This window comes from Grus americana, chromosome 12 (assembly GCF_028858705.1).
Source record: "Grus americana isolate bGruAme1 chromosome 12, bGruAme1.mat, whole genome shotgun sequence".
Taxonomy (NCBI): domain Eukaryota; kingdom Metazoa; phylum Chordata; class Aves; order Gruiformes; family Gruidae; genus Grus; species Grus americana.
This window is the reverse complement of record NC_072863.1, coordinates 20,226,836-20,250,245: the sequence shown is the minus strand read 5'-3', so window position 1 is coordinate 20,250,245 and position 23,410 is coordinate 20,226,836. Positions and strand designations below refer to the sequence as shown.

General features: G+C 46.2%; 1 protein-coding gene across 4 annotated transcripts in view; it reads right to left on the bottom strand.

Moving 5' to 3' along the window:
- PAK3 (p21 (RAC1) activated kinase 3) overlaps nucleotides 1-23,410 on the bottom strand; it is a 136,540-nt gene that overhangs the window by 51,839 nt on the left and 61,291 nt on the right. For 2 of the 4 annotated variants that reach the window (XM_054839343.1, XM_054839346.1), the window contains exon 2: nucleotides 13,726-13,822. The exons of the other annotated variants lie outside the window; for them this stretch is intronic. The gene's annotated coding sequence lies outside the window, so the exon portion shown is untranslated. The remainder of the gene's footprint in view (nucleotides 1-13,725; nucleotides 13,823-23,410) is intronic. 4 annotated transcript variants of the gene reach the window in all.

The following is a 23,410-nucleotide window of genomic DNA, read 5'->3' as shown; positions in this document are numbered from 1 at the left end:
ACAACGTTAAACCCCTGTGAAAGAGGAGAAGGATGAATCTGACACTTAAAAGACAACTCAAGGCCACCCCAAGATTGCCAGGCAGAGCTGGGAGGTGAGCCCCACTCCAAGAAGTAAAAATAAAGACCAGGGAGTCCTCTGGATATCTCCAGCTCTGCTACTGGGGCTGAAGACAAAGACCTCTAATCAGGAGAGCATGGGATGGACTTCAGACCTCCAAATGCCACAAGCAGAGACGGATACCAACACCACATGAAAAGATTTGCTGTACTGATCTTCCCAGGATATTATGCTATGTTTGGAAGGACAGAGCTCCTGCCTCCAGGTAAGGAAAGAACAAAGCCCAGACTGCCACATGCCTTTCACCTGGGAGGTGGATGCGTTCCAGATTCTGCATCATCTCTTCAGGGCACAAGGGCAGGAAGGCATTCATATCCCCATTTACTTCCTCAGGGACAACGTTTTGCCTTTTATTCTTTGCCAGGCCTTTTATTTACAGCTGACTAGCTTCATATATCTAATATTCACCTGCTACGTTAGTGATCTTATCGTGCGTAATGGCATATCTACCTTGGGGGTATTATGGATCTGGAGCAGTCACAGGGGGAAATGGAGCAGTTGCTGTGTGCACTTATTTCCAGTTGCCAGCTAGACCCTGGCTTCAGAGCAGCAGGATGGGAAGACTAGGAGAGGAAACGTAAAAATGCTATTCTTAAATAGGTCAGGGGAGAAATGACACCTATATGCAGAAAGCAAAACAAGATCCACACACTTATTCTGTTGTTTTCTCAGCTACCACAAGGGTCTGGTATTTTTAAACTGTTAAAACAGGGATTCAGCAATTAACACCTCATTGTTAAAAAAAAAAAAAAAAAAGATAATCATCTGCTCCAGAGTACTGCTCTACTACTCCTTCTTGCCTGACTCCACATTACAACAGGAAAACAGTTCACCATCCTCTTACCACCTAAATGAAAAAATAAAGGGGTTGGTTGTGGAAACTACTCACATTCCTCTGCACTTGTCCATAGCCTCCTGCATTGCGTCGGCAACCACCATGGCTACTGGGCCCAGCGCAGGATGAAACAACCCCCCCCAAAAGGTGGTGGCATCCAGGAGTAGGGACATCCCAGCCTCCTGTAAGGGAGAGTGCTTGAGCCAGCAGGGATCATTCTAGTTTTGGAAATGGCACTGTGTCCATGCTGCAAATCCTAGTTAAAACAGCTGGTAAGTATTTCACACTTCTGGGTTTCATTCCTGTTTCCTGCAAATTCTCACTAGGGCAAACCACTTAGCTTCTCCACACAACCACAGATGCCTTGTGTGAAGAACCTGGGAGCACATTTGCAAGTCACTGATGCAAAAGGACGCAAATCTCTTGATACAAGCAGACAAGAGGCAAACCACGTCTGTTCCCAACACATCAGGGTGCTGCCATCTCTCTGTCCAGACTGCACAGAACCATCCATTGCTCAGTAGGGGCTTCTAAAGCAGCCTGGGGTCCTAATGCAGAAATCTCTACAAACGTACAAACTCCAAGAGCAGCAGTTGACACTAATGCAATCTTGTATCAGGTCAAAGAAAGTACCAAAAATAAGGAACCATCATAAAGCACAGAAACAAGTAAACAAACAAAAAAAGCAAGGGAAGAGGAAAGAGGACAACAACAGGACCCAAAATAGATTCCTTGTGCCAGGCACACATCAGGTTTATGGCATAAAAGCTTTGCAAAGAAACTTGTTCTTAAAACAGCTCATCAACATTTACCCTGCTGCTGGCTGAAGCCTACTACTGTTTGACACCCCCTACTTTCTATTTACAACAACTTCAGGCCTTAAAAGAAAACTGAAGTATATTAATTGAGGATTTTGAGGCACCAAGTGACAGCTGCATTGTTATATATTCTACAAGATGCAAAGCAGGCTGAGAACTGGGGAGGACAACAGAGCAGCAGTATGCAAGGACAGAAAATGTCCAAGAAAATCTTAACAGCTCCTCCACCTGTCTTTATCCTCCTGTCATTACAAACGAGGGCCGAGGGTTCGGAGGCGCACTGCTCTCCCCAGCCGTACATCCACAGGTGGGCACACAGCCTGGACAGCCTGTGCGGGGGCACCAAGATGCCAGCGAGGAGGCAGGTCCAGCTGCACTCACAGCGCGCTGTCCCTGAGCAAACGCACCTGATACAGACACAGCACCGATAAGAGATGGCTCATGACCAGCCAGCTTGAAGAGCAGACAGAAGATGGTATGTCCACTCCCGTACTGACAAACTCTGGCTGTCTTTTGAAACTGTAAAGAGCATTTCCATGTGTACACAGACAGCAGCAAACTGCTGCTCCTCGGCTCAGCCGCCAGCAACTGCCGCCTCAGGTGGGTACCTGGCTACAAGATGCCCATGTCCGTAGTCAGCTTCCCAGGCCCCATCCCAGGAGGAACAGTGGAAGCTATGGGAAGATGGTGGGATACAAGGGAGCTGGCACCACACCGCCAGCCTCCAGGCCCAAAGTACCCCCAGCTCTGCCTCGGTGCAAACCAGTGCCTGGAGCTGGTCTTCACCAGGGGACAGGAGCCGGGCTCTGCCTGGTGTGTTGTTTCCTTGCAGGACGTACTGACAGGCAGAGTCACGGGCTGAGGGTACAAGAGCAGGACACCTGCCACACACTTCACAAATGACCTCAGACAAGTTACTCACTGTCTCTGTGTGTCTGTTCTTGCTCTGTGAGGAACTCAGCTCTCTCCCCTGCTGTTAATGTAGATGGGAGGTGGCTTCTGTTTTGCCAGATCTATCAGACTTTAAAGAACCTAATAAAGAGCAGTTTAGTGTCAGAAACCTGACAGAAATCATGTTGCTAGCCAGCACACAGTACATGCAATACACTGTCGACAACCTGGATAGCAAGTGAAGAAGAGAAGGATTAAAAGGCCCACAAAATACCACCGCAGGAACTGAAAAAAACCAGGAAGTACTGGGGGGGGATATCAAACCTCTGGAAATGCTGGATTGCTAGGGAAAAAAAGCAACAGAAGCAAGACCTGAGCCTTTACACTGATCTGTCCTTGAGGAGGAAAAGACAAGAAAAATGGAGGTGAAATGATTTCACTAAGTGGCAGAAAACTACGAGAAATGAGCAAGACACTGTAGCCAGGGACAGTGTCTAAAAAAACCCAAACAACTCACAACAGCTGATATATTGTCTGATCTCAGACAAAATGAACCTGTCTAAAGGCACTATTGTTTAGGCAAAATCCTGAAGCAGAGAAAAGAATAAATGCTGTGCGTCACCATGTCTACGTGTAACTAGAGATACTAGAGGTTCCCCTAGTGAAATAGGTAATGGCCCGAGACATGCACCGATTACAGGGGAGCCTGCGAGGTTCCCGATCTAGCTCTAGCGAAATGCCTCCAAACAGCACGGCCATCTGAACTACCCAGCCAGCGTGGGAGAGCGCAACAGTCCCAAAGAGCGAGAGCATTTGCACCGAGTGAGAATGCGGTTAAAGGAACCCAGGAAGCATGGAGAGACAGACTGCCTGAAAATACAGGCTTTGTGGTCCAGAGCACAGTACAGGAAGATATGCAAAAAGAAAAATGCTCAGCTCTGAGCAATGGGGTAAACACATATAGGAAACAAAATACTTTTAGGATACAGTTTCTCCAGAAAGTAAACAACAGGGTGAATGCAGTGACTGAGGATGCTCCTGTGAAAAGAAGGATCTCTGCAGTACAACCTCAGCAGATGAACAGACTCCCAATAGTTAGGCTCTGCAAAAGAAGCTGCCAGCCATTCTACAGCTATGTTTGCTGCTGTGCCATTAAATCAAAGACCAATTTGATTCCAGCTGGATTGTAGAGCCAGCTGCAATGATAAGAGGCAATCTTAGACTGGAGAAATGCCACCAAACATTGAAAACGTAGAATAAAAAAAATGTTGTGAGGTCACCGGGCAAATACAAGCTGTTGATAAGAAAAACCTCACAAAACCAGAGGCATTATCACTTTAGCTTGACAGAAGCTGACAGACAGAACCATCCACTGGTTGGCAGCAGGGCCATGCAAACATGAAATAATAAACATAATTGATGAAATATTACCATTTCCATAGAAACTGATGTCCCTAAAAGGCCTTAGAAGACAAGAGGCTTTGATTAAGAAACTAGAACAGAAAAAAAAAAAAAGACCACAGAGCACACTAAACCAATTAGAAGCCACACTAACTAACAGGTCACAAAGACTAACTGTGCTCTAAGAACCATCACTGAGTGAGCCTGTTCCTAGTGAGGTTAATTCCTGGCCCTGCATTTACCCAAGGCCTTAAAGGAATTCTTAGAGCAAAAGATGCAATGAGCACCTTGCAGCATACTGAGCTGGAGAAGCTCTGCAGACTCTGTACCACCACTGTGAAGTCTGGGAACATCTGAGGCCACCAGCACACACCGCAGTGACAGGCAGTGCTGGAGAAAGCTACAGTGGAAAACTAGCCAAATATCTAATAGTGTAAATCTTCAAGTTCTGCCCCACCTCCCCCCCCCCCCCCCCCCCCCCCCCCGTGGTAAACTTCAGAGGGAAACCTAAGAGCAACCTCTAGGAAAAGGCAGTGACCATCCATCTTGTTTGTTTAGTCTCTATACCTGAACAAAAGCATCCTCCCACTTTTAAGAGTTGAAGGTTCTTTTGCAAAATTAATCATTTCTTCCAGCTCAAACAGCTATTTGCTATCAGAATCAAAATAAGACAATAAAATCTTTGTGTACCAGAGAAGAGGAAATATTTACCTTGCATTAAGTAAACTTCTCCCAAGGTGCAGGCACAACTGTAAACAGGAAGAAATGTTAAGAAGAAAAGATAGGGTAGAAGTTGTTTGCAACTACACACCTCAAAGCCAGAAGGGATACGAAACAGGATCTCCTCTCTTCAGGAGTAAAGAAAATTGTCACAAAGAACCACAAATTATTTATTAAAGAGAGTATGATACCATGGGGAAACAAAACAAAACCTAAAATAATCTAGATGCAGACATTTCTATCAAGAGAAACCAGATAACACTATAGGGAAGACAGCTCTTTCCTCTATTATCTTTAATTCAATTCTGCTTATCAGCATCATCATTACAGCTAAAAGTGCAAAGACTTTAACACATTTAGAGTCTCATTCAATTCCCACTGAAGGCACCGAACAGACTCCAGTAATGCTGTATCGGGTTTCTATGGGCCCTTCCAATCTGAAGAGCTAAACACTCCTTTAAGAACTAAATGAATTCAGCTTCCTTGCCTTTGTGAAGGAAGGGCCCTGGCTGCTTGCCCTTTCTCTGGACGCGGACACACTTGGCCCAATCCCTCTGCTCCCACTGAAGTCAAGGGCATCTCTAAGGCTCAGCATGCCGAAAACCAGGCTGCCTGCCACACCGGGGCCAAATGCCAAGACGCCAGCTAGTAAATGCACAAACCCTGGGAAGAAAGAAAGTGCGAAGGCAAAGCCCATGGCTCAGAACGGGCAGCCCTGTATCATTTTCTGTGCGTGCCAGGCACACGAAAGTCCTGCTGTACCAGTGGGCATGCTTCTCCCTTTCATCCTGGGACCTGCGAGTCTAATTCAGGCCAACACAGAATGGTGTGCACACTTGAATAAGCCTCCACTGGAAAATGTGGGCCATCATATCACGGTTTATTACTATTTCATTATCATCAGATTCAATTCAGCCTGCAACAGCTCCTAAATAAATGCAACACTTTACAGATCTTGTTATTGTATTACTTTCTGTGTTTCAAAATATTTTTCTTCCATTATGTAGAAAATATTTATACAGAACAGTAACATTTTGTGCATCTGAAGAGTCATTTATCTGAGGTTTACAAAGCCCTTCACCAGCACCAACTAAACAAAGCCCTTGACACCATATAGGTGAACTTCAGTAACACCCGTTCCTAACTCCGATAATCTCAAAGCACTTCTGGACTGATCAGTGAATTCTTATTAGACAAATCACACACGCTTGTCTGCAGAGCCAGGGCCAGAATCCTGGGCTTTCCACTGCCAGAAGTCTCAGCCTTTCAGCCGAAATGAGAAAAAGCACTGAAGGCAGACACTGCAGACTGCACACCACAGCCTGTGCCAGACAAAGCTCACCCTCCGCATCAGAAGCTGAACAGAGCTTACCTGAACTAGCCAGAACACAGGCACCAGTCCGCAGAGAGCTTACAAACTAGGAAATCAATGCACAGAGATTAAATTACCACTCCAAATTGCCATAATAAATCTATGGATGTAAAAATGAGATAAATTAACAAACATGCCACTATCTGTCCCCAATATACGCTCCAAGAGCCCAAACTCCTCCTCTTGCTGCCTAGCATTCACCACTACCAGTTGTAAGCTCTCCAGCCAAGAAATACAACCAGAGTTCCTAGGTTCTGCCCCCTGTACACAACATCTAATATATCAAATCTATATTCCGAATTAAATTGTACAAAGCATCTCCTGTACTCCAGAGGACAGCAATCACATCAGGTGGTTTGCAGCACTAAGTCTTACCTGCACACAGTTGCCTTGTCCTTGTAAAGGTGCATACCCTCTGCTATGTTCACCTTGATATTTTGACATTCAAACACTTGCCTACAGCTACAGGGGCAGGTGTACCTGGTCACATCGCCTACTGAATACTCTTCTGCTAGATGCACTGACCGCATCCCCTCTGTGTCTTTGCAGCTTCTGATCCCCTTCAGCAACATCGCTTAGTGGCTGATTTCTTTCAAAAAACTGATTAATTCTGCTATTGACATCCCTGTAATTTCTGCTGTTCTCAAGGGGAACTAAAGTCTTTTAAAAATACAGCCTTTAATATCCGAATCAAATCAAAAAATCAGAAGGGCTTTTCCCGTCCTGCCTCCCCATGCAGGAGCACAGGAGGAAGTGCCAGGAATCTGATGTTCTCTTCTGCTCTCTGACTTATCACGGGGACTCCGGCCAATTGCATAATTACAATGTGCCTCAATTCCCTCATTTCTCAGTGGCTACAATTATGCTGTAACAAATCCCTGGTCACCTGGGACTGATCCTGTACTTAGGATTCTGCCTCCCTGCAGGCACATCGCAATCCGGCAGGCACAGGCCGTGCTCCTGGGAGAGCCAAGGTCTCCGACTGGAGCTGGCCATGAATTTTTCAGCAAGTTACATGTCAGTGGCTTGAAAGAGAATCTTTTCATGGGAATATGCCACTGTTCTGGAAGGCTTCATCAGAAGGACATGTCTCTGGATGAAGCAGAGAGGAAACACCATTTTTGTTCCCTTAGAGAGCAGATGAAGAAAGCGCAGACTTGGGGCTGTTAACAGGAGTGGGAAACCCAGGTTCAATGCAGGTACTTCCTGGGGAATCTGGATCCCCTGCCAGGACACAGTTTTCCCCTCTCCTTTGTGAAAACTTCTTAATAACACTTCTTCCATGCCCACTCTTTTCTGGAAAGCTTGAAAAGGTCTTAGTGCCAGGAAGATGTGGAAGAGAAAAACATTTCCTACCTGGCCCTACGACAGGGAAGGAGCTCAGGTTCCACTTACAGGTAAGTGCTGCTGTGCAGACAACAGTGACCAGGGTACTACGAGCTGAGCTCTCAAGAGTCCATGGATGTTGGAATCTCCACTGAACCTCCCTCCAACAAAGAACCAGCCTGCTGGTCACCTCTCAGGGATTCTGTACAGATTATTAATTAGTTAATGGCTGGAGAGTGCTTAGAAAAGGTAGAAGGTGAGGTATTGCTGTCATTTCCCATTATTATCATGGCTCTCTGACACACAGGCAACTTGGATCTGTCCCTTCCTATGAATCTGTGATGCTGGTCTCAACACGAACCAGTTCTTCCAAGCACAGCATGTGACTTACAACAAGCGAATCTTGGCCTAGAACCTTTTAAGAGAGCTCTGGAGATGGGCAGAGGGCCACACGCTCCCAACCTGCAAACATAGCCACGTGACATGCGCCCCGTGAGACTATTTGAAGATATCCTTCTGCCAAAAGCTACTGTTCATCCAGAAAAGCTGGCAGGAAGGAAGACATGTCTGTACTAAACCATTTGTATGTTGCATCTGCTGACTTAGCCTAAATTGCCACCAAAGGGATTTGGGCTAACTTTCCAACTCCACACTGACAAAGGCTGAGGCAGACATTCCTGCAACGTGGCTCTAAGAATGGTAACTCCCACCAGAGAGGAAGAGAGGACCACCAGGACTCCGATCTACTGGAGCTCATCAGCCCTCCCTTCATCTTCATCCAAACTGACAACATGGAAGACACTGGCCAGACTCTCCCTAGAAAATTATTTATTACAATCTAAACTTTAATGCCAACACGTTTAAAGCGGGCCTAACTCTTTCAGTAATTTAAACATTACTTAATTTGACAATCCCAACTGCACAAAATGGATCGAAGCAAAGGCTGGAGTTTGCACAAGCATGTGACACTGGGTGTCCACACCACTCGAAGCAGGTGATTTATAAATGAATCAGTTAAGCTGCTGCCAGCTTTCTGACAAACCCAGAACTCCCTCCTCCCAGGCTGACAGGACGGATTACCTTCATCTCTTTGTCAGTCAAAAGACCAAAGAAACGTCTACTCGGCAGCCAAAGCTGCACTTGCAGTTCTTAAAGATGCACCCAAGTTTGTTTTTCCAGCAGGCACATCAGCAGAGGATGCAGCCCCCTCCCAGGAGCAAGTGTCTCGGCGAGTGGCTGGCCCACGCTGGCTTCCACGGAGAAGCGAGAGGGGAGTGTATCTCCCCTCTGTTACCTCTCTATCTGCAGTGTCGCCCTATGCCCTGGAAGGGAACACTTCACTTGTCCTTGTGCACCAGGAATTACACACCTGTACTCTTTACCTATCTATCCTCAGTAAAAAAAATAATACGCTTTGATAACTTGCTGGCAACAGCTGTCAAAAATCCAATGTATGTGTGTATGTCAGAAATTACTGTTTATCATCCAGCTATCTCACTAATCATTTTACCAAACTCTGTGGATATAGGGTAACGTGATAATAAAAGGACTTGGCTAGATTACCAGTGCAGGCAGCACGCACCACCTCCATTTCTAGCTGTGCAATCGCCTGCAATTTCAGATAATGCACCTTCCCCAAGGCTTTGGCAAAACATGCATTTGCGTTGCAGAACATCAAGAGACAGAGAGGCAATAAATTCTCCTTTCCATCCTTCCTTCCAAGAGATAAACGACTTGGCAAGTTGAGTGATAAAGAACTGATATAATTATACGTTATTAAGCTGCAACTAATACTGGTAGAGAATGGATAAGGGCCGGCTGATCAGAAATGCCGTCAAGGATAATCTAAGATGTGGCATTAAGGCATACACTGAAAACAGAATACATTTTGTGTTTCTCTTAGAAATATTCAACTCTATTTCAAGCCACCACTTCTTGTTGTTTTACTTGGCATGAGCACTTTTCACCATAAAGAATTTTTTCTTCTGTCAAGAATTTTACAAAGGAGACAACAAACAGCAGCTACCAATGAAGTGGAGAGCCTCCACGTTCTCTTTGGCAAAAAAGCCCATCTAAATCTTCATTCAGAAAGAAATGCCAGCCCGAGCAGAAAACACTACCAGACCTCACTGCACAGCCCCTTTGCTCCTCATGCAAGGTCTCCACCTGAATCCATACCATTCCTGCATTTACTCCCTGGACTTCCTTGAAACAAAATTCCTGTGCTGAACACCTTACCCATAAATTTCTTGCCAACCATGACTAAAACATCAAAGAACATGATGGGATTCAGTTCTGCGGCAGACAAATGACCGCCTGTTTCAGGTGCACACAGACGGCAGTGCTCAGCTCAGCTCCCAGGAGAATCCAGCTCCGGTTGCATGTGTCTCACCATCCATGTGGAAAGCAAATACTTCTACTCACCTGCCGAGCAGGAGTTACCCAGACTTATTGAGCACATATTCCTGCACATTACCTTCGGGGCCTGGCCAAAGTTAACACCTTCAATATCAAGCACCCACCTATGTGACTGAGATAGCTACTGGTGCTTCTACAGCCCATTCAGGTCCTGGCCTCTGCCCAGAGATCCCCACAGTGGGGGTTAAACAGTGGTTCTGGTATTGGCAATGGAAAAACTGGGAGCTGCTGAAGGATCTGGGCCTGCATTCCTTTAAGTCTAAAACAGCATTCCTATCAGATAATACAAATCTGTGATGACTTGTGAGCTGAAGAGGGAAGTTTCTCTGCCCCTTTGCCTTTGACTAGTTCCACTGATTTCTACGACAGAGAAATTTGAGGAAGAAAAGCATAAACTGAGTTCTAACCTAATCAGTCTTCTGATCCCACACAACATTTACATGTGGCCAGTATGTGGCCAGCCACTAAGGCAGATTCTGTGCCAGTTTTCTGGGCTTGTACCATTCCCAGCTTAGCAAAGTTTCACACCAGTTGAAAGCTGGGGCCTTTACCAGAAGGTGAGTGTTCAGTGTTACTGACAGAACTCAGTCATGATTATCCAGGTAGATCATTATACTCTTTTAGCAATTATCATCAGCACTAATATAACTTTGGCTGCTGCAAACTGTAAGAGCGCCTTGATCTGATTCACATTCAGGGGCATTATATCATAAAGTGAACATATGATCCCAGTCTGACAAGCTGATACTGCAGACTGTGTAAATGGAGATGAATCACTTCCTAAGTCTTTGCAGAAGGTTTGTTTGCCCTCAAAGAAACAAGTTTCCATTCTTCTAAAGGCTGCTTGGACAGCAGAACCGTGCATTCTTTTCCCTGTCTGTAAGGAAGCACCTCCAGGGTAGAAGCCCTTTTCTGAGTGACTTGCCTATGCCTGCAGCCATCTGCAAAATGCCTGTGCCCAGCACTCTGTTTGAGAAAGGAAATCTTGTGAGAGGGAAAGGACTTTGAAAGGGAGCTATAGAAAGGATGAACGGGTGCTAGAAAACAGCAGAAATCTTGAGATCATGTTCCTATTGCAAATGCTATTTAGGTGTCACATGAAGAGGAGAATTGATGTTGTTATTAAACACAGTTTATTTTATAAACCTCAATTCTGTAAATTAAACGAAAACTTGAGGTCAGACCCCATAACTGGAGGCAGGATTTGGCCAAAGGCCATTATTTTTCATAAAGACTGACCCCTGGGATGGCAGGTGTGTCACGAAACCCCTAGTGAGATAGTTAACACAGACTGAGAACAGTACTGACAGATTATTTACTGCTGAAAGTAATCTCACCACTGAGCTCTGACACAGGTTTGAAAATCCATTCAGATCCCAGAAGCGTGACTGCAAAACAATTCAACATGTGGCAAACCCTCTATATGTATGACTTACCTGGGATGCTGCTTGGAGTTTGCTTTCCCCCGCTCTCTCAATTCTAACCTGTTTACATTTCCAGGAATTAAAGCTAAAGGGCAGAGTGCTAAGATTTTTCCAACATCACAGGAAAAAATACAGGAAAATTGGCCTCCCCCAAACTATCAGGTCAGAGTTGCAATTGCATTTTCACTTTTTTCACTAGACCCATAAAACACCACTTGTGCTGAACGGGAAGACATTGAGTTCCAAGTATTACCCAAATTGAACAAAAGCAGCATTTGTTGGTAACTACTTTGCAGTTAAATGGATTGAAATAGGTGAGTCCCTTGCGTTGAGGGCTATCAGCTTTCTGGATCAACAACAGCACGAGCCCAATGCGATAATAATTCAGGCCCTACCTTCTACCTTCAAAGTGCGAGGCAGAGACGTTAATACAGAAATGCAGCTCCATAGGCTGTAGGATCCTGGGTACCAGAAATTCTGCTCAGTGCAGTCTCTGGCAAAGCACAGGGAGAGCCCGGAGGGACAGTCTCTAAGATGTGGTTCCAGCATCCACAGCTGGCCTAAATTTTACTCCATGCCAGGAAGCAGCTCCTTTCTCACAGATGGCTGTTGTTAGCAAGCGCTGACACCCACCATGGAGCAAGTGGGCATGCAATATTAATAGCATCAATGAGAAAATTATGAGCCCACATCAAAGCACTGAAAGTTGTTTTTATGACATTTGGCTTTAAAACTAAGTGCAAAGGGAAAGGTATTACAGTCAGCTAAGCATGTTTAGAGGACTTTCTTTTTAGGATGTGATTCTGCAGTTTTCAAACACACACACACACACACACACACACACGTAGAATGACCCCTTAAGGATGGGGAAAAGCTGCTGTCAGCTATAACTCAGCAAAACACAAGTTATGCAAAGAAATAAAAATCAATGCTGCTCTGAAATTTAGCCTGGTAGAAAAGTCAAAGCTATCATAACTAATGGCTGGGAAGTTCTGCTGTGACCATGTTTTTCCTACAACACGGTCATCCCCTTGGAATCCGGGTCCAAAGATTCTGCCGGAATTGAACAGAAGCAAACCAATAATGCAAACAAAGTAGTACAAACTCATTTGCTAGAATTTTTCTACTGACAGGCAATGATAAAAGAGCATAATGAATTAATCTAATTTTGAAATCTCCCCCCCTTCATTAAAACACACTGACATTGAACCAAACTACATAGAGCCTACTCTCATCAACAGTGGCAGCACAGCTGAAACATGAAGATGCTGTCAGCAATGCAATCTCTATGAGAAGACTCTTGGATTTGGGCATATAATAAATTAGGGACAAGTACAAAGCATAAAAACATTATCATGAGGATATAGTGGCTGTTACTGGTATCCCTTTCAACTGGAACAGGGACTTTTCAGCCACGGCTAGGACTCCACAGCCCAGTCTGAGCTCCTCTGCTTGCACTCCGAGCAACTTGATGCACGTGCCTGTTTTGATAGCTGTAAAGGCACGTGAGCGCAGAACTGTACCCACAGCAGCATGCCCTGCAAGGTGTCCATCGTAGTCCTGTCCTGCTGACAGCTACAGGAGTCTATCACTTCCAGCTTGCAGGGCACGTGCTCTATCACTGCAATGCTCTGAGCAGCTATAAGGTATGGCACGATGGTAACAGCGAAGCCTTCATGTGATTCTAGATGTGTTTCTTTGATAGCTCTGACACTTTAACATCCACCCACAGTGAGGGCCTGACATCTTTTTAAGTAGTTTGTTGAGACACAACCTGATGACTCAACTTAGTTATTTGTCTTAATCTGCAACAGACCTCGGAGCTGCACAGTAAAATACGACGGGCTATTTCCCCTCAGAGCAGGTGAAAGATGGAATCAACCACTAATACATCTGCTCTACTTCCTCTGCTCAGTTTCATTTGGAATCAAACCCTGCCTATCTTCTACTTATTATTTAGGCAAAATTAGCAGGATCAAAGCCAATACTATCTTACGCGTGTGCAGCCTCCCTGACTTCACTGGCGCTCAGGCCAGACAGTTTGAAATTACATCACTGGCATCTTGATGCGGCTTAGACGGCATCACCTCAGGTTACACAGTAACACAGGACTGGGAGAGACCCGCAGGGTCACCAAGTACAGTCCCTGCTGTCCGGGCAACCACGTCACCTAATCCTTTTACAAATGAATCAAAAATAGTTATGAACCATACTTCATCAGGCACACCCCAGGCTGGCCATGAATGATATATTGTGGTGTAAACTGACTCAGAAAAAAGTACACAGATGCATCCAAGACAAATTAGAAACTGCAATAAACAGGGAGGTAACTCCGTGTAATGGCCAGGCGATGGGACAGGCAGCAAGATGGCTGTGTCCTGCTGCCTGCTCCGTGCTCACCCCTTCCACCCACCGTGGCATCGCTCCATCCCTCATGTTCCTCTGGGCTGAGACCAAGATAATGATGTTGTCCTTCCTTTGGAGATTGCTTTTAGCTCTACAGACAAAAAGAAGGATACAAGAACTAACTATTTTTATCCACTCAATCTCCCCAGCAGGTTTTTAAAGCCCATTTTAAAGCCCTCCTTTGCAATTCAGTCTGTGGATAATTTGCTACCTGCACCTCCGTAAAGTTTAACCTGTCAGAGCCTGGCAAAGGTGTAATTTCATCCCTAGGCTCTTCTGACTTGAGACTCCGGAGCTTCTCTTTGTGGATAAAGTATCAAAGCAACAGCTCTGTGAGACAACAGACCTTTGCCTCTCACAACCCATGCATTATTCTCTCTAAACATAGTTTAACAGGCCAGAATCAAAACTTTTGCTCTCCCCTCATCTCTCCTCCCCCTGTGCACACTTTAAGAAAGAACAAACACAGATAAGAGCAGTAGACAGAGACATGGAGACAGAGAGGATGGTTTATCCCACAGGCAGAGGATTACTGCATTGTGATGTAATGACCTTGTTCAGAAAAGAAAAGGTTACTTATGTGATGATGGCATGAGTTGTAGAAATACCAGCTCCCTTCCAGAACAGGGTAAAACAATGTCCATTTAAAGTTATGCTGAAGAAAACGTAAAACACTTGTCCAGTGAACTGGAGAAAGAGCAAACTTCAGCCCAGCTGGCCTGGATATAATCTCCAGATACACATAACACAGTGAGCCACACGAGCAGGAGTACAGTTCAGCTAAGTACGCATGGAAAGGAGATGCCATTCTGCTTTCTATGTGTTTGCATCTTCAAAAATCCAAGCGTCCCCTTCACCCCCTACAGAGGTGCAGGGCAAAAATAGCCACTTTTGTGTTTCTTTTCAGAAAAGTGCAAAACGCTACAGAGACAACCCTTTTATCTGCTCCCCCCCAACACTTTACATTTGTACCTTCTTTCAATGTTTTCTTCCCCCACAGAACAACTGGCAGGAAGAAGGCCACATGCTGCCTGGATAGGAAGCAATCCCATGAAAGAGTAATTCGAGGCCAGGCTTGTTTTCTCTGTTCAGACAGCATTTAGTGAAGCCTTGGCCATAACTAAAACTCCAAGGCTGAGTTAATCACATTTGTGACTACAGGTTCCTCAAAGGGACTTGTTTCTAATGAATTTCAAATGCTATGAAAATAATAGGTATGGTATGGACCATTTAAAACATTGTAAGAGAACACTGATGTTACTGCCCCAGTACAGCACGCTATTTCAGTGCTCGACATTCATCCCTCACTCTTGTTATTCTGCTAAAAGTGAAGCATATGTTATTAAAGCCAATATTTACCAACAGATACTACAATTCTGAGAGTAATATAGTCCTTCCATATAAAACTAGGCTTCCAACAGGAAATAAAAGGCATTTGGTAAGTCTTGGACTGCCAAGGGCAACTGCTACATGTCCTGTTTCCAGGACAAGAAAGCCCTCCAGTTACTCCAGATAGTTCCAGTGCTGAATGCTGAGCTTGTCTGGTAAGTTTTCCGAGCCCAGTGGAAATCCTGCAGCAGACACAGAAAGCTCTGAGTCTGAATTGGCACCAGATGCTTTAGAAAACAAGTGAATTTCATTTTGCTACAGGAATATGAGAAGGCCAAAATGCTTTATTTGTCAGCACAGGAACAGTCGCTCATCTAAGAACATGAATATTCTGTTGAAGTTGTTATAAAATGAGACTCTTCCAAGGAAACCCTGCACTGAACAACAGTGCCATGAGCCAGCTTAGTGCCCTCTACACTTGTATGCAACAAGAAATGTATTTTCTATAGCAGATGAACAGCAATGACAGCCTTCAGAGTAGAGTATGGAATAGAATTTGCAGCAAATTCCAACTTCTCAAGAAGTAGCCTACAATATCCCCCTCCTAGCTCAAAGACTCCATACAAAGGCCAACTCAACATCAGGCGTCTACTGCAGCGTTTCTTCTCAATTAACCAAGAAAAAGTGTATTAGCCATACATCAAAACTGCATTGCAGCTAGAGCTGCCAACTACTTATGGCAAAAAGGGAGGCTGATTCATTTGACTGTATGTGGGCCTTGGCTGGAGTTTTCCCAAAACGCTACAAGAAAAGAAGAAAACCTCAGTGAACCTCCCCCTCATTCCCACCCCTTCCTCCCCCCCAAATCAAGTCAAGAAGCCCGTGCTTGCAAAAAAACATTTCCTGGAGGATTCTTTCTCCGAATCACTCCTTTTCTAAATTCAGACAAAACACACAGCAACTCAAAATACGTTTGCGTATGATATATACGCATACAAGGACAGCCCTCCCAAACACGTACAAGTGAAGTGCAATGCAAAGTGTCTAAAAAGCCTTTAAATCCCCAGTGCCCGGAGAGCCCCTACATTTTCCGTTACAAATCCCGCTGCATTACCTGGCTACCTGTGTAACGAGTAATGGCTACCTTACAACACTTGGTTCAGCAACCGGCCTGCAATGGTGGCTGAGCAGGGGATGGAGGGAGCTTGTCTTTTCACTTAAAACAGTCACAAAACAGGACATTTCTGCTGTGTAAAACACATCTTGAATCCAGACCTTTTCACAAGCTGCTTGTATCGGATGCATTTAACACCTAGTATGTCACAAGTGGCAATTCTTCACCCAACACATCCCTCCTTTGGTGCATATATTTCAAACGAGCCTTGCAGCCTCACGATGCCAGAGCTCTCCTCTCTCAAGCACTGCTGGATGGAAGTACCACAGGTCTGCTTTGAAAAAGGACACGTGAAGTAAATGTTCCACTGTAAATTGTCCTCGTGGACCCAAATTCTATCATGTAGGCACCTACTGGCCTAGGTTTGCAAGGTCCCTGGCCACACCAACACCACTGTTCCCCACAGTGAGTTCAAGACACAAAAATTCAATCATGTTTGCTTCTAACTGGCATCTTCCATTGCTCTGCCAGCACCCTACTGACGACCTTGGATATTTGACTTCATCCTTGTGTTTCCAGTGTGTCTGACACAAGTCAACTTGGCACCCAGCCCCCTGGAGCAGTCAGACCCTGCCTTAACACATCTCTGCTTTTTCTCCAGACCTGATTTTTAGCCATTTATTGTAAACCTTTAAAATAGTTTTCACAGATAATATGCTTAGAGATCCTCAGGGCGCAGAAAAATGTTTGAAGCATGCACCTACTGTGGTCAGACATGGCCAGCTCCATGGATCACAACGTAGTGTCTCACTAACACAGCAGGACAGACCAGTGCAAAGCATCTTTTGCCTAATGACCCCACCAACAAAAGCCATCACTCTAATGAGAACTTACGCTTTAGAGGCTGTTTGGAATATGCAAGAGCACAATTTTTACTTCTCCTTGTCCAAAAGTAAGTCCTACTGTGGATTGACTTTGGGATTATGTTTACCAGACTGCTTCCTGGGACACATACACAGCTACACCTCTCACTGTATAATTTCTGTTCTGATACGCAAGCAATTATGCTCAGGATAACCACTGCAATAGATGTATTTTTCAAACAGAGGATCACACACACTCAGCTGTACCCCTGAGGCCAAGTTCTGCCATTCTGCTGGGATCAGCAATGCGAACACCACGAAACACAGCTCAGAAAAAAATACTCAAGAATCAGGTAACTGACCTCTTGCATTATCTGTGGGCCAAGAAACTTCATCCACATGATGTTGCTCACTAAGTAAGAGGAGAGAGATCTTACCACACCAAGGACTTAGAACTGGAAAACTACCTCATACCCAGATTCCTGTTGTTTTTCATTATTACATGAAGAAGCCTGGCATTCACCCTGAGTGTCCAAAGTGCTCTACAGACCATAGGAAAAGACAGGGCATGCCCTGAAGACCAAGTTGCTCAAAAGCTCTCACTGTCTGCATTACAGATTGTGGCTGTAGGAAATATCCCCCAATTAGATGCTTTGGAGACATTTTAATTGAGAAATACACATGGTACCAGAAGTTCCAGTGTTTCAATATCACTATAGCTTTCAAAAAGAAGAGGCCGGGACACAACCTCCGTGCATGAACTGTCAATATACTGCAGAAAAGAATAAGGCTCCACTCTCAGCTTATTCCTTCTGAAGTGCTTAATGTTATTCATCAATGCCACTAGAGAGGAGGATTCTGCGTTCCCCTAGCGCAAGGAGAAGTGGAGAGAGAACAAGAGCATGGAGAGAAGATGTGGTGCAGGATGTGGGGCAGAAATGAAAGGAGAAGACTGTCCCCACAGATTGCCACTCTAGACACTTCCAAATATTACCTCACCTCTTCATGGACCACGCATCCTATGAAGTGCAAGGTGCCTCCTCAGAAAGACACAAAACAGGGAGCAAATTCTGGCTGCTTTAGTCTTTTTTCTTGCTAGAAATCTCATCTCTTCCCAATTTGAGTTCCCAGAGCCTCTGGAATGAAGAGAGGAGAGTCATAGCAGAGCACAGCTAACAGAGGCCATATCTGTAGGAATAAATAACCAGGATGCCAACCTGAGCTGGCTAGGCTTGCTAAAAAGATCAAACGAGGATGTAAGCAGCTCTTTTCTGGAGCAGGCAGGCATCGTTTCAGTTGTTGAAATATTCATGCCCTGATAGGAGCTGTGGTATCAATGTCTGCCCCAATACAAACAAACCTGAGCTCAAAGCATGACAATCTGTGTTGTGCAGAGTGGAATCACAATTAAAGGCATTTTCCAAGCCTCCATTTCTGCAGGCACACATTTGACAGCTTTTCTGGTGACACTTCAAGAGCATCCCAAATCCAAGTCCACAATCTTCTGCCTGTGAGGGTAGGAGACATTAAAAACAGTTTTAGCAAATGCCCAGGATTTTAATTGTGTGACTTCCATTCTTGTCTCTCAGGTTTACCATGCACCAGCAGCCCCATGTTTCATCTGGGGAGTGGCTGGGTGCACCTGATAAATACGAGCTGGCATCTGGGCACTGCAGGTTAAATCAAAATTCTCTGCAGGGAAGTGCCTGGAAAATTTCTGATCTGGAGGATTTTCTCCTTCACAACAGGGAATACAGAAGGAGACAGAAAATGGAAAACATTAGGCCTTTCACTCCCATCGAGAGACACACACAGAAGTACTTTCCAGTGCCCTTCCCAAATAAAGCAAACAGCAATTTATTCATGCCAGGAAAGGGACAGGGACTGGGGGCACAAAGCTGCTGCCCCTTCAACAGCACTGTCTGGAGAAACGAGCCCATGCTCAGGTGACACGGCAAGAAAATGTTTCAGTACTCCCCTTAGTTACATGCAGCCAACTGTGCATGCACCCTGCAAAACAATGGTGAGCCTGCCAGAGCATTTTCAACCCTTGAGAATTATTAAGAAAATGAGAATGGTCCGGTCTGGAGTCTGTGCTGTACTGCAATGTTGAAATGGCAGTTTGTTTCAGGCTTATGGGGGATCTAAGGCTGGACAGAAATGACACTGCAGTACACTGTCCTGTGGGAAAGCCAAGCACATGCGTGCGCAGCAAGCTGGATCAAAGCACAGCTATCAGTGGTCCATGTACAAGGTATCACTTTCAGAAATCAAGGGGTCATATCAGAAGCTTTGTTTCACTGAGAAAGCACACTTTTGCCCTGAGGATTATGAAGAAACATGTAAAACTTTCCCAAGGATTCCTTGAACACAAGTTTTGGGATCCAAGTTGCCTTAATTTACTTCTGATGGCAGTAAAAAAAAGTACACACAACCAGGGTGAAGAAGGCGTATCCAACCTTAACTTTGCCATTTCCCATCTTTGCAAGCCTTACATGGTGCTGTGTTGGAGCGTTCTGCACCTGTACTACACAGAGAGCCCCCAAACCCACGTTGTCACATGGAAGCAGCGCAAACTATTCCAACTGTGTAACCGACAGCAAAGACTCCAGGGCAGAGAAGTGCTTTGCTCTGGATCAGTCAAGAGTCAGTTGCATCTGTCAATACGCTACTAGATAAGCAATTGACAATAAAAAATAATGTTGGGAAATGAGCCTACTGAATGTATAACAACACTATTTTACCCTTGAATACTTAACGTACATAGTCATGATGATAAGTAATTAGAGTAAGACAAACCAACAGATAACATCTGCTCAGGCTAAGCAACATTCATGGCAGCACTTTCTCAATGGAGCAGGACGCCCCTGTTTTAAGACAGACATGATTTCTGAGTCTGGCTCTAGAAGGGAAGATAGACTGGACATCTGTGTGCCCAGAGGTGCACCTAGCCCAGTGCTCCAAGAGCCAGACTTGCAGGTAGGGCTGGTGGCATATGCTGACAAGAAGATCCTCCCAAGCCAGGAGCCAGAAGACCTGGAGCACTTCTAGGCCCGCCTGTCCCACACCCAGGTCTTCCTAGGGGCAAGAGCTCCAGTAGCTGGGGACACGAGACCGCATCAACAAGATCATAGGCTTCCTGGATGACCGTCAGTGGGACTGACTCGAGGGGATGCCACGCTGCTGGCCCAGAGCAAGGGGTACCCACCTGCCATGTCTCACACCGTTTGGGTGAGGAGGTGAGGGCCACCTTGCAGCCCTATCTTGGGAAACCCAGCAGGCCAACTCATAAACAGGGCACTGCCAGAGCTACGTTGCACCTGTCCAATTAAACGTGCAAAATGAAAAGTGCCTTTGCTATCCTCAATGGAGCACACCCTGTGTTTGCTGTCAGCTGCACACAAGCCACAGCTGCTGACGTTCACCTGGAAAAGATCTCCAAAACTCAAAGCACTGAGACAAGCTGCTAGCAAACCACAGACAGTTTTGTCATATTTTTCCATTATAGAATTACTGCTAGGAACAGGAGACACACCAGCGACAGCAGGTCTGAGACAAGATGTTCACATCAGCATCTCCACCTGTGCTGACCCAGACCTACCAATTACCACTCGGCCTAATGCCATTCTTCAAGTATCAGGCAAATCAAAGTAAACATGGAAGCAGGAGAAGATACCTAAGCTCAACTGTTTACGTCTGAAAGGTAAAAAGCTAAACAGAGCTGCAGGGGGGGAATGCTAGCTAAACACAAATATTATTGGTGAGTAGAGAGGTTTATTTCTGCAGGTGAAAGTTAATTCATGTTTCTCTCTCCCCTTCCTGCTGCTGCCCTCCCCACCCACTCACTCTGTTCCTCCTGCCCATGAAGTTCCTGGGAGAAAAGCTTCCGACACCTTTTGCAGGAGCTAAGGCAGGTAATGAAAGAGAAGATCACAGCGGGCTCCTGCCTGCCCACTGTGTACACAGCAAGGAACAGAAATCAGTACTCAAACCGGCTAGGCACAAACTGACAGCAGTGTTAATGTCCTGAAGTCACAGAGTCCAACCAGAGCAGAAGCGGAAGCCAAATCTGGTAACATCTCCCCTGTGACCAGTTCTGTGCAGACATGGCTAAAATGAAGGAGGAGTTGAAGGCAGATCTGAAAGACCTCCAGCTTCCAGGCTGTTTTTGATCCCAGAACACTGGCAGCTCCAGGAACACTTGGATCCACAGTCGCAATTAATGTATTAAAAGAAAAAAAGAAGAAAGCTTCTAGGCAGGGACTGAAATGGGACTATCACCACAAACCAGCTCTCCTCCAGGAACAAATGCTGCCAGGCCAGGAGATGGCTAACACAGGAGCTTGGTTTGTTATGGCAAACAATATGCTGCAGAGCTGAATTTGTCTCACCTATCCCTGTAACTGTATGCACAAAAGTTGCAAAGAAATATGGGAGGTGGATGAAGACAACCTTTTGTTTTCCCAGACCTTGTGAGCTGGCTTAGGCCACACAGGATAATTTGGACTCCAACTTCCACACTCTTTTAAATACTGAATTTTGGTCAGATCCTTACAGAGAAATTGCCCAGTGAATGGTCTGCTTAGAGAGGTAAAGTCTTCCTCACTGTAGCCAACAGCAAAATGCCCACCAACTCCTGCGGGACCACCCTACGCAGTCTCTGGGCTTGGTAGTTTAGACAGCACAAATCCCCCGTCAGACGTTCCCTGCAAGAAGCTGGCATGCTTGTGCTGAAGCCCTAAGGTGAACAAGGCCCGAGCAGAGGGCCTGTGACAACCAAAGCAGCTCACCCTGGGTATTGCCTCCTGCAGCACTGCTGCCACAGCTGCCTCCTGAACTGTTGCTGCTGCAAGCAGTGGCCTGTGAGGCTGGAAACTTAATCCTGTAACAGGAGCTCAGGGCTCGCAGGAGCTACTGAGACTTAGTTTTAGTTATCCAGAGTCACTCAGTGAAGAAATGCCATCCATGCAGGTCTCGGTTCAGAGCACAAACTCCTCTGCAGCCCCAAGGCAGCTGCCTGCAGCCCCCCACCCATGAAGCCAGACCCCCCGCACCGTGCCTGCCACCAGCTCCTCTGTGCAGTCCCACGCTCAAGGCTCCAACCGACGCAGCCACAAGCATCACCATCCCTCGCCAGCCCTGTGCTCACCGCAGAAAACCCAGGTTCAGGGCAATCCTTCCCCTCCATGCACATAACCTGTCATGGCAACCTCCACTCCCCGGCCTTCAACAACCCACGGGCCCACATGCCAGGCCTAAAACCAATTCTCCCCAATTCCTGATTGTTTTCTGCTCACATCGTTGGGTAACCTGTGGCCAAACACCTTTCCTGGAAGCACAAGGCTCCTCTGCAGCCACATGCCCCACTTCCACAAGAGATGGGGCAAAGGTGCTTGAAAATCCCCAGTGCCACTTCTCCACGGGTGGCCTGCTCCCTGTCAGCAGGGGAGGGGACACCCCAGTCTCCTCTGGCATGCCCTCCCTGCTGCAAGCTGCCCCCCTATGTTCTCAGCCCCATTCTCCTGCTGTGCTCCCTCTTCCCAGCCACTTTCCCTCCGGGGTGCCGGCCGGCCCTGTGGCCCTACAGGGCCCTCGGCACAGTAGCCTCCTCCTGGGCTGCTCCTGCCCCCTCATAGCTGTGCCCGGGCCCCCTCCTCCCCGCCTGACAGCCACGGAGAAGGTGGATTCACACAAGAGGAGGAGCCAGGGGAGAAGATCTCATCTCATCTCATCATCCCCTCCGGTCGCAGCGTTGCCTTCCCTCTCCTCCTCAGGCAGGCAGGTAGCAGCCTGGCTCCGGCCCTGCAGCCTCCCCCGGCCCTCCTGACAGCCCGTCATCCTCCTCCTCCTCACTCTGGGGTGATTCATGTCAGCTCGAAAGTCGCTCAGCAAAGCCCACTTTGATCTCCGGCCTCCTGGTTGTGCTGAACGTCATCACAGAAGGAAAACAAAAAGCAGACTCTCCTCTCTCGCAATCTTTGCATGGCGTCAAATTCGGGCAGGTGGGGCATGGGGGAGAGGAGGGGAACGAAACCTTTAGGGGCATCTGCCAAACTCCCCACGCAGATAACCAGGCTGGGCACTCCTAATGCATTTTGTGCCCACCCCAGCAAACGGAGCCACACGGGGAGAGACAAAGTCCAACCCCCCCACTACCCTTTGGGGTTGCAAGTCCAGAAATAGCCCTGCTCTCTCCAGCTCAGGCCCACCATCTCTTTCAGATGTTGCTCACTCTGAAACCGTGGCTTTTCCTGTCTGAATTCCCTCAACCCTCTCCATTAAATACATCACTCTATTTAAAACAGGGTTTATTTCTGGCACCAGTGAAAACTGGATCTGAAAACTGTCTGAATGACCAAAAAGGGGGCACTCA